Source organism: Anomalospiza imberbis, chromosome 7 (genome assembly GCF_031753505.1).
Source record: "Anomalospiza imberbis isolate Cuckoo-Finch-1a 21T00152 chromosome 7, ASM3175350v1, whole genome shotgun sequence".
Classification (NCBI taxonomy): domain Eukaryota; kingdom Metazoa; phylum Chordata; class Aves; order Passeriformes; family Viduidae; genus Anomalospiza; species Anomalospiza imberbis.
In genome coordinates, this window is record NC_089687.1 from 13,864,128 (window position 1) to 13,874,891 (window position 10,764).

Genomic DNA, 10,764 nt, shown 5'->3' on the forward strand with positions numbered 1-10,764 from the left:
TAGGAGAAAAGATTCTAAACAGAGAGCATAAGAAAGGATAATAACATCCGCTGTGATTTATGATGCACCCTAAAGTCAGAAATTAATTCACAAAATGAAAACTGATGTAACCATGTCTTTAACAATGCTTATGTAGTCAGAAAACTAATCTCTCAAATGTGTGCAATAACTCCACCTGGTGATTCTCAACATGGTATTGCCAAGTTTAAAGCTGCTTCTTATGAGAAAGAGAGGAGCAGAGGTGTTATACAAACTAAAGGCCTAATCTGTAACATTAGCAGCACAGTTCTCATACAGTACATCCTACACTCTGTTAGCCTTTATTTGCTTTAACCTGTAGATTGCATTTCAAACTAAAACATGTATAAATAGAAATGTAGTGCCCACCCTGCCCACAGAATTTATTTTGCTTTATAGTGGGAACCGCATACATCCCACAGGGGATTGTTGAACACTTACCTAAATAAATTCTAACTTTAAATTACTATATTCATTAAAAAAGCATCACTCCTTTCAAAACTCATTCTTCCTTTTCTAGGAAGGGAGCATAAAAATGCAGATGACATTCAAAATGCAAAGCTGAGAAGCAAATATATGAAACCTCCCCCCCTGCTTAAAGCATTGCTTCCAGGACTGCCCAAGTTGGTCCTCCAGAGGAAATTGATTTTTGATACTGGCACCAGAGACTATTGATGATTGAAAAGTAGAGCACTGTTATCCTACAGATGTAATAAAAGCATTTCTCATGCCTTTCAGACTAAGAGAGGAACCATGCTAGATGTCTTGCCTCTCACACCATATTTTAAATTAAAAGTTTTCCAGAGCCTTCACAGATCTTTTCAAAGAGACAGACCTAATTCTCTACAGTATATTGTAAAATTCTAGGTTTTTGGCAAAAAATTTTTGATGTGCTCACATTGACATATATATGTGTATATATATATTTGAGACTCCATTTCCTAGAGGTTCTGCTAGTGAGAGTCCTCATCCTGCTGATAAGTAATGATGTCATATTCTTATCAACAATTATAAAAAGCCTTGCTAAAGCAAACCAAAAAATCTTACTTATAAGCATTTCCTAAAATAAGTATAATAAAAGTAAAATGCACTTGAATAAAAGCTAGGTTTATAAAATATTTTCTTCAATTCAAACAAAATTTTTTCCCAGTTTATAATAGGAAAGAAAAATACCTTCAAGTGCTATCAAAACTCTTAGAGATTTGCAGAAAACATTAGTATAAAGGTTTTTGACTACAAAAATCATCTGAGATAAGAAAAAAAATAGAATCTCAAACACCTTTTACCAATTAGATCATTTTTCAGAGAACACTGGTATGAAAATGGTAAATCATTGCCGTAAAAGATCACTGCATAAATACCTATACTGAGATGAGCTAAACAACGTCTGGTTTTGCCTGCTTAGTGGGGTCTCTCACTTTTTCTCTGCTGGCTTTTTATGATGTAGTCAGTGTGCCTACGAGGGTAACCCCTTTAAAAGGAAGAGATCTATTCCTACTGACTGCTAGAAGATATTTCATTTGGTGCAAATATTACAGAGCTGTGACTTAAGAAAGAAAGGGGCAGGAATTCTGGTAAGTGTGTTTCCCATGAAATTAATAAAGTTGCAGAAGGAAGTCCTGCTCAGCTCTGTGACTATGTGAGTGGAAAAATCCAGTTGTGTAGCTCTGATTTTCCTTAAGAAGTGAAAGGCCTCACTCTGGAAGAAGGTGTAATGCCTCAAAGGGCTGGTTTTTCATATTGTGTCAGGTTCAGAAACAAATATATAACAGTCAGTGTGAAAGCCTACCCTGCCCTCTGAAGCAGAACATATGGCAAAACAGTCTTAAAAATGAGAGCTGTGCTAAATCACTGTTTATTTATGACAGAGAAGCAAAAGGATACTCTGGGGTATCTGAACTTTATATGGTACAAGCAGGAGCTTAGCATAAAGCTAAGGGAGCTTGCACACCGACTGGCTAGGGAAGTGTAAAGCTGGCTGGATGGGGAGGAAGAAATATACTTAAGGAGCAGAAAGATGTTCTACTTCATCAAATTCAGGTTTCTCCTCTCTTTTTCACTCAAGGTTGTTGGTTGAATCTGCACACGTAGTTGAGCTGAATGATGAGGGGAGCAAGTTATGTAGAAAAACTCTCAATTAAGAAAAAGAAACACCACTAAAAAAAGCACCCAAAAAACTCTTCAACAACCAATCCAAATTTAATTCAGCTTGCCGTAGGATCCCCAGAAATAATTCTAATCTCATGTACTTGTTAGGGAGGGTGGAGGAGGTGGGCAAGAGCCAGTTAATTCTTAGTGGCACACTAAGCAGCTCCATGTCATCCCATCATTTTATATATGCTTGTCACGTTCCTCAGGTGGTAAAGCCATTTATACATCTACCTGAACTGTATTTTTCTTTTACGGCAAGGACAAATGCCTGTATTTGTTGAGCATCCTAGTTTTTCCTTCAGTGTCATTAATGCTGCCACAAGTCACTAGTGCCTCCAAAGAGAATAGAAGTGTTTCTTGGAGCCTTGTCTACACTGCTGTGACGAAGCCAGAGGAACAAAGAGCTAGTTGAAACAGTTCTACCAGAAAATTATTTACTTTCCTTAATATCTTACTTGAATTAGAAAGGAAAAGTCAGAATATGCTCCATCCCAAATCACCCAGAAGTGTAGACAGAATATGCTCCATCCCAAATCACCCAGAAGTGTAGACAGAAGAGCTCTTTGCAGCACAGACCTGTGCAGAGACACTGAATCATTAATATTTATACAGCAGAACTGCCTTGGCTCCCTTGCTAATGTGGTTATGCTCTTTCCAAGCTACATGCAGCATTTCCCTGTTATTGCACAAGTCATGACCAGACAGTAACTCAGAGTGACAATGCACACAGTAATCACTCTGCAGGGCTCTCAGTGGGCACAGCCATGGGTATACATTGTGTATGAACTGACTTTGGGGTACGTGGCATCCTGGGTTCAGTAACTCCTCATTCAAAAGTGCTTCCCACCTTAGTCTGATGCACTATTTTCATGCAACTGGCTCTTTGTAACCAAGTCACTTTGCTTTTGAATAATAATAATTAATAGAGATGCTCATTTTTTCCCACCCTACCAATGGCACTAATTAGTACTTCTGCTCCTTCACCAGCAGATGTGTCTCAGTTGAGTTCAGCTGTTCAGAGAAAGTGCAGCAGTTTAGTAATTCACAATCAGTGACAAAGAGTGGCATCTCTGGAGACTGATTCATGACAAAGACATACCTTAGGATGGACTCACTCTGTTTCCTTCTGTCCACCAATGGCAGATGAAGACTGGTATGACAATTTAGACTGAATAACTGTTTGTTGGCTTAAGATAGTTCTTGTTCAGATGATCCATGCATTTAAAACAACTGTATTTTTAAAAAATCATTATTAGCAAATATCAGAACTTCAGCATAACTGTTTTATGAACTTATCTTCTCAAAGTGAACATATTTTCACTAAAAAATTGGTGTTTGCCTAGATACTGTCCAATGATCAATATGACCCCACTCTATTAACAGTAAATGTATCTCCTTCATTCACAAAAGTATTTCTGAATCATTCCACAGGTTACACCCATTAATAATCACCATACAGGAAGGAATTCAGTAATAGCAATCCTGAGCATGGTGGCACTTTTCAAGGCTGTAACTCCTGAACACTTTACTGTGTAAATACCATATACATATATTAAGTCAGATATAAGCATATCTGTTTTTATTCCTTGCAACAAGTCCATAATGATTCCACAAAAAGATGAAAATTGCATGCAAGGTCATTATATCAAGCATGAAAATTTGACATTTTCTGTAGTTAAAAATTGTTTTTAACATTTGTTTATTTTTAAAAGTCATCTAGAAAAACCAAACTCGTGATGTCCTTCAGTCATATGAGTTATAACAGCCCATGGAAAGCACTGAGTGGGAAAGCATGTACTGAAAAAAATAGCATTCCTGGATGGGGGTGTTATATTGTTAGAGACTGAAAAACCTACACACATCACACACATATTACCATCACTTTTACACTCATCCTTGTTTTGCCCTTTTCTCACACATTCAGTGAGTCCAACAGGAGCAAACAGGGAACTCTGAGTTCCAAGTGTGTAGTGTCACTCACTACCACTCCCAGCTGCATTGAGTCTGATATTGGTAGCAATTAGTCCCTGGTAACCCTGCTAAACGCTGTGATTTCCGAGGAACTGCCACCTCCCACCCCAGACTGACCCAAGGCCATCACAGCCCTGCCGCTTTTCACAATGCCCAGCACCAGCGGCTGCATAGGAACTGTCAAGAGGCCCTTGGAAATAATGTTAAAAGACAGCTTAAGGTCTCATCTCCTACCAGGAAATACCTTTCTTCTCACAAAAATACAGAAAGTCTGGAAACTGAGAGTCACAATTTGGAGTAAGAGAGAATCTGCAAAAGCTTGAGTGTCCATGTTCCTGCTCCAACTGAGCTAGGAAATTAGAAGTGTCTGGGATCTTTGTCATCCCTAAGAACCACTGTCTTCCTCTGTCTAACAGGTTTATACTACCTCACTTAGCTCCTACTTGGAAAAGAAAAAAATAGTCTGACAGATCAGTGTAAAAGCTTACCTGTAATTGCTGTCCTATTTCCTAGCTGAGCTTAAATTCACACTCTCCTTTTTATTTATATATCATCATAGATACACTTAGCCAGGGAAGAAATCAAAACACAAGGACATTTTCTTTCATCTGGTGCATTCAGTTATTATTTAATCAAACAGGATTGAATCCCAGGTGGTTTCACTATCAGGGTGTGGGATGCTAACTTATATTAGTACTTTAATTCTCACGCCTCTTTTGGGTTTGATTGTTTATAGACAGGTGTAATGCAGAGCTTATGAAGTTTCATGGAAAAATTAAGAGCTAAAAAGTCAAATTCAGATGGGTTTTGCACTTCGTGAAACTCCTGGCAAAAATGCCTCTAGTTCAGTAGAGAAGCCCAAGCTCACCCCAGTGTGTTGAGATTATGCCTCAATATACCCTTATGTTCTAGAAAGACGTTGTTGATTATCTGTATCCTTGAAGAATTACTGTCACATACAGGTTTTTGTAATCCATTTATGTACTTTCCTAGTCTAAAACATATAATCCAGATCCTGTAATCTGCCTCATGCGAGTCAAAATTAATGTCAGCAGAAACTGCTACTTTCAGTTGAGTCAAATTCCAGGGCTGATATGACTGAAGGAACAGAAGTGGGAGAGCACAAGTCTCCTTTCTTTCCACAGCCCTCTTGAAGTGTTTGAATTTCTAAACTGAACTATATATTCTTATATATTCACTTCAGGATTTTCTAAAAGACCCAGTAGTGGAATGGCGCAAGATCTTCCAGATATGATTTGAGGACACATTGCACAATAAAAAGAAGATTTTACCCCACAGCCCATGGGAGCTCAAAGCATTTTTTATGTTTTCCACGTTATATTGCTGAATCACCGGTAAATCTACCAAAATAATTGCAAAGACTCTAACAAAGGCAAGTGCTTTGCAGTATTTTTCCAGATAGCTTAAAATGTGACTGACCCCAAATATCATCCCCACAGCAGAGTTTGCAGAGGGAGCCATGTCCCCCACTGGCTTCAGTGTCCTGTGTATCACACACAGGATTCAGAGCCTCAGGTGGAGCAGCCCTGCACCCTCTCTACTTTTGCTCAGGTAAGGGCAGTCAGAGTCACAACTTGTTGAAAGCAATGGAAGCCTCAGAGCCAGACAACCAAAGACTGAAATGGAGCAGGAGGAGATAACACCAATTTGGCATTCACTGTTATTTAATTGGGGCAAGTGTCTTGACCAATGACTCTTTGGAAGGAGGATGAAAAGGAGGCTAAGCTGGCTGCTGTCATCCCCAGCTGTAATTTGTACTGAGAAATAGAAAAATATCAACTGCACTGTTAATTTCTATATTGTGGAAATTAATCCTCTCATTTGCACAGCAGGAAGCCAAATTATACCATCACATGCAGAAATAAATCTGACATTTTGAGAATTTGACATTGCACCACTGAGATCTGGTTTCAGCAACACCTCCCACCTCACAGAGACAGCATAAGGGTGTCTTTTCTCAACAAAGGTACTGATAGAATATCAGCCAGATCCTCAGCTGATGAAATTTGGCAAAGACCTCCCAGTTTAAAGAGAACAGCTGTGATCTGCCTCCCAGAAAGGCAGATACTAAAGAAAAGTGCATTTTTGAGTGCGACAAAGAACCATTTTTCTAAACTAGCAAGCGAAGTTGCCACAGGACCTACTAAACCTTTACATTCCAGTTTCAGTTTATTTCCTCTATAGGGGTTCTTCCTGTACCTATCATAGTAATTTTTGTACTAAAAACATAACATCTCAACAGGCAGCACAAAATGAAAATAGTAGAGGTGGAAAAAAAAAGAAAACTAACTAAAAAATTCCAAACCAACTATCTGCAGTGATACAGCCTGAGAGTTAAATACTCAGTAAAAGCCACATTGTCTGTCACTTGATTTGAATGACAACTGCAAAATGCCTGAGGAGCATTAAATTTTATGAAAGAGAGAATTTCAATCATTCTTAGTTAGCTTGGGTTTATTTACTGAAATGTAATTGTTACTCTGTATTTGAGAGTCAAAGACTTTAATATAGATCACATATTCCCTGGAGGTGGGGAATAATCCTCTGCTGACTGATTTTCACTCATCCATTTATCTCTCCTTTGTTGATCCTGCCCTCTCAATCTTTTTATTCCTAAATGTCAACTCTAGAAAGTTACTGAAAAACACACATCAATTATTAAAAAACAAATAACCATTAAAATGGTTGCACTTTTGCCTAAGTCACTGATTAGTGAGAGGAGCTGAAGAATTCATATTTCATCAGCTGGTATAAATTGTTGACAATAAAGAGCCTGATTATAATTATTCAACACATTCTACTCATATCCAAAGAGCTCCTATATATTTTATCAAACTCCTAGAAACCAATTAAGTTTAAACTTTCACTTCGGAAATGTAATAAAAAGAAGACCAATCTTTCCCAGCAAACAGGAACCACACCTGCCAACTCAAGTCTAGCATGATCCCCATTCTACACTTAGAAATGGAAATAGTGAATACTCCCACCTGACTCCAGGATCTTGAGCCTTAGGAAAACACGCACATGTTCTGAAAACAGTAACAAAAAGAGTTAGCAACATCACCTGAAATTCCATTGAGAAAGGCTGCAGAATGCCACTCCCACCCCCCATTTTTGTCCTCCACAGAAGCTATTTAAGCATAACCTTGTTTGTAGTTTTTTCTTTCATACAGAAACATAATTAAGATCTGATCTGCAACCACATGCCTTAAATAAAAGGCAGCTGCTCATATGATCTGCTCATTAAGTGCTGTATTCCAAATGCATACAAAGATGCCAAGGTAATTAACAAGGCACAAAAGCTTTGGGGAGTTTGCAATAGGAACTCAGCTGAGACTCATCTTTACATTTACAGGATAATAGTTAGGAGTTTATGAATGTAGATTTCATTTTAATTTTTTTTTGCTCTCAGGGTAATATTTCCTAGATGTTCTTTTTGAAAAGTTAAAATTTATTTTCTACTCTTATGGCTCCTCAGGATGACTTTTTGTGCTTCTAGGATCTGTTCCTTCTCCTTTCCTTTAAGCTTCAAGGCTTCATGATAATGTTGCATAGAAGGATTTAAAGATTTTGAAAGTATGAAGTTTTCACATGTCACAAGCCATTTTTATATCAACTACCACATCCAAAAGTCTATTTACCACCTTCTTCCTCACTATTCAGCTTCTTTACTTTTCCACCCATTTTCACTTGATAAGTCTTAACTTTTCCAAAACCCTATACCATTACCTTGCATGGAACAAAACTCTTTCCCATTCTTATTTCACCTGAATGCTCTATTTCTTCTTGGGACAGTTAAGCAAGTAGCTAAACCAGCTGTGATAACATAGCTTTTTCTGTAAATAGCACTTAGAGGAAAGAAGAAGCTGTTGTTTCTTGATTTTTTTTTGCCCTTATTTTTAAGTAATAGGAGTCACAAAGTTTTCTTCAGAAGCATTACCCAAAGTTAAGGGAAATAAATCATGGGAGGAGAATTTAAAAGCCACACCCACATTAAGGGGAAATTTTCTTGCTTCAGAAGCAATTACTTCACCTGTAAAAGGCAAGAGAAAAGGCTTTCTTACATATCAGTTAATTGGGTACATTTCACAGCTTTCCCACTATCTAGCTTTTATTGTGCCTGAAGCCAAATCCCTGGTGTCCTCCCATCTTTTCAGCAGCAGTGTCATCCCTCCCTAATTTCTTTTTCTTAAGAAATTCTGAGTTTTCATAACACAGTTGAAGACTGAGTTACTGAATTAAATGTGCTAGAAGCCAAAACTTGCAAAGTAATCTTAGTGCTGGCTGGAAAATGTCCTTTCTTTGTCTAATAATGCAAATCCCTAAATTAACTCAAAATTCAGCTAAAGTTTGAAGTAAGAGTTTTTAGGGGTTTTTTTCTTACTTTGTGCAGGCAGAAAATTTTGGCTTTCCTCTACCTGCAAGGTTTGCAGCAGAGTAACCCACCAAAGCATTTACAGGTGTGTGGGATAGTAGACTTGTGTTTTCCCAGGTTCAGAGAAAGACCTTCAATCAAGTCTTTTCTGCATGTGATTGCCCAGGCTTTACAAGGGAGAAACTCTGTCCCAAGCTACAGAAAATATCTCTAGAATCTGCTCAGAATCAAAGACCATACTTAAACACAACTCCTCCACAGTATAGCAGAGCTCCTTAACTCTGTGATGCACCATGGGTTCTCCTACACACCCCATCCCAAACTCTGTGGAACCTATGATTTTATCAGAGTGTGGCTGGGTCAGAGGGGGCTGTGAGCTGATGAGGTGCTCAAGCTCAATACTGACCAGGATCTCCCTCTCCTCCTCAGGACTGCAAAAGGAGTCCAGCTGAATTTCACCTCTGACATAATTGTTGCAGTCATCTCCAGAAAATTATGAAAGACAAAAGTGGGCCTTAAATCCTTTCCAAGTATATTTGTATTCCTATTAGCAAGGTGTAGTAATAAATAGATTCCTTTCTCTGGACTCAGGAAGGGAGTATCACATGGAGATGAAGGCATTTTAAAACAGACCTAAACTGCAGGATTTCTTCTATTTCCTAGGGGTACCTGGTCCTAAAGGCCTTTCAAAGACTGAAACACAGTTCACAGATGCTGACTTTGCTAAGTTTTCATCTCAGGAAAAAAAGTGAGAAGAAAAATAAAATACTCTACAGTTGTATCTGCTATGTAGAGAAATAATAAATATCAGGTATAGATTTTTTTCCTTCAAGCAAAACAAAGGGGACTGGAAAAGCATGAGCCTTGTTGTTATTTCTTACCAAAAATGGTCAAAATTATCTGACCTACAGCAGTAATAATAGCAATAATAATGATCCTGATGACAAATCCATAAGGATATGCATTATTTTAAGAAAGCCTGACAGCTAAATTCATAGGTGAACCTGAGAAATGGGAAACTTGGGGAAAAAGAAAACAAATAGCCATTTAATGAAGAATAAGGAACATAGGAGATAAGTCAGCTGGGTGAACAGTGAAGTAAGGAAAAACAGTTAATTTTAAAAATAGATGGATTTCCAAGGGTAGAGAAGCATGAACGAATCAGCAGATGGAAGCAACAGTGTTGGGGAGATGACCATTAAAATGTGTAGTGACCTCTCTGGAACGAGGACAAGCTCAGCCATTTGTGGCAGTGTTTCCTCAAAGCCTCGGTCCGGCGCTCAGGCTTTCGCTGCCGCAGGGGCTTCCCAGCAGAGCCCCCGCAGAGCCCGAGGAGCTGCCAGCAGCTCACAATGGCTGGAGGCAGCTCAGGGCAGAGGGCACAGGTTTGTGCTGTCAAACAGCAGGATGCAATGGGATCAGACATATCCAGCAGCAGTCTCACAGGCCATACATATTTATGCATTAATGTGCGATGGTGGAGGTGAAGATGCAAACCCCACAGAATGAAAATTCCTTGTCCAGAATTACTTCAGTCAAAAAGCACTTTTCTACTTGTCTAATGCTCTGAAATGGCTGGTAGAAATATCCTATTTCAGCCACACAGAATAAGTGTTCATATTCATCACTTTGGTCTTTACTTCAAGAACTCATACCCTGCATTATATATGAGGAATTTTCTCTGTCACGGTATGTGCTCCCCTGTGTCAACCACCTTTTGTCCCAAGTGGTCTCATTAAAAAAAAAATGTTATCCTTAAGCAAGCACATTAAGAAACAGAAATGTGTGAAGAATAAAGCTGAATAATTCAAACCACCCCTTAGATCTTCATGATGATTTTAAGCAAATAATGATAATTTGTTTTACATCATCTTTAAAGATGCATTTGATTTTTACTTTTCTTATGACAGTTCCCAGATAAAGCATAGAATTGGACTGTCCATTTTAACAGAATAGATGCCCCACAGCTTTTTTAGTCTTGTTTACCCCATCTCATCAAAGCCTTACCTCCAAGGATGGGAATCCAGTTCTGATCCATCAGAGTTTCTGCAGATGGTGCAAGCTGAAATGTTGGTTTTGACAAAGGAGCATCTCATTTCTGATATATGGAAATAGACTGAAAATGCTCAAGGTATCTTGTCAATGCAACTAAGTGTTCAGTAACAATTTTTATCTCTTCCAAGTTACAACAAAATCAATGATCTAGAAGAAAAAAACTCACAAGGCCA

The 10,764-nt window shown here is 38.4% G+C and overlaps 1 long non-coding RNA gene across 1 annotated transcript; it reads left to right on the top strand.

Annotated features, from left to right (window-relative positions):
* The first annotated feature begins 8,187 nt into the window (after positions 1-8,187).
* Positions 8,188-9,090, top strand: LOC137476969 (uncharacterized). The gene is made up of 2 exons (XR_011000756.1): positions 8,188-8,621; positions 8,966-9,090. It is a non-coding gene; the product is annotated as an uncharacterized lncRNA (long non-coding RNA).
* The last annotated feature ends 1,674 nt before the right edge of the window (positions 9,091-10,764 follow it).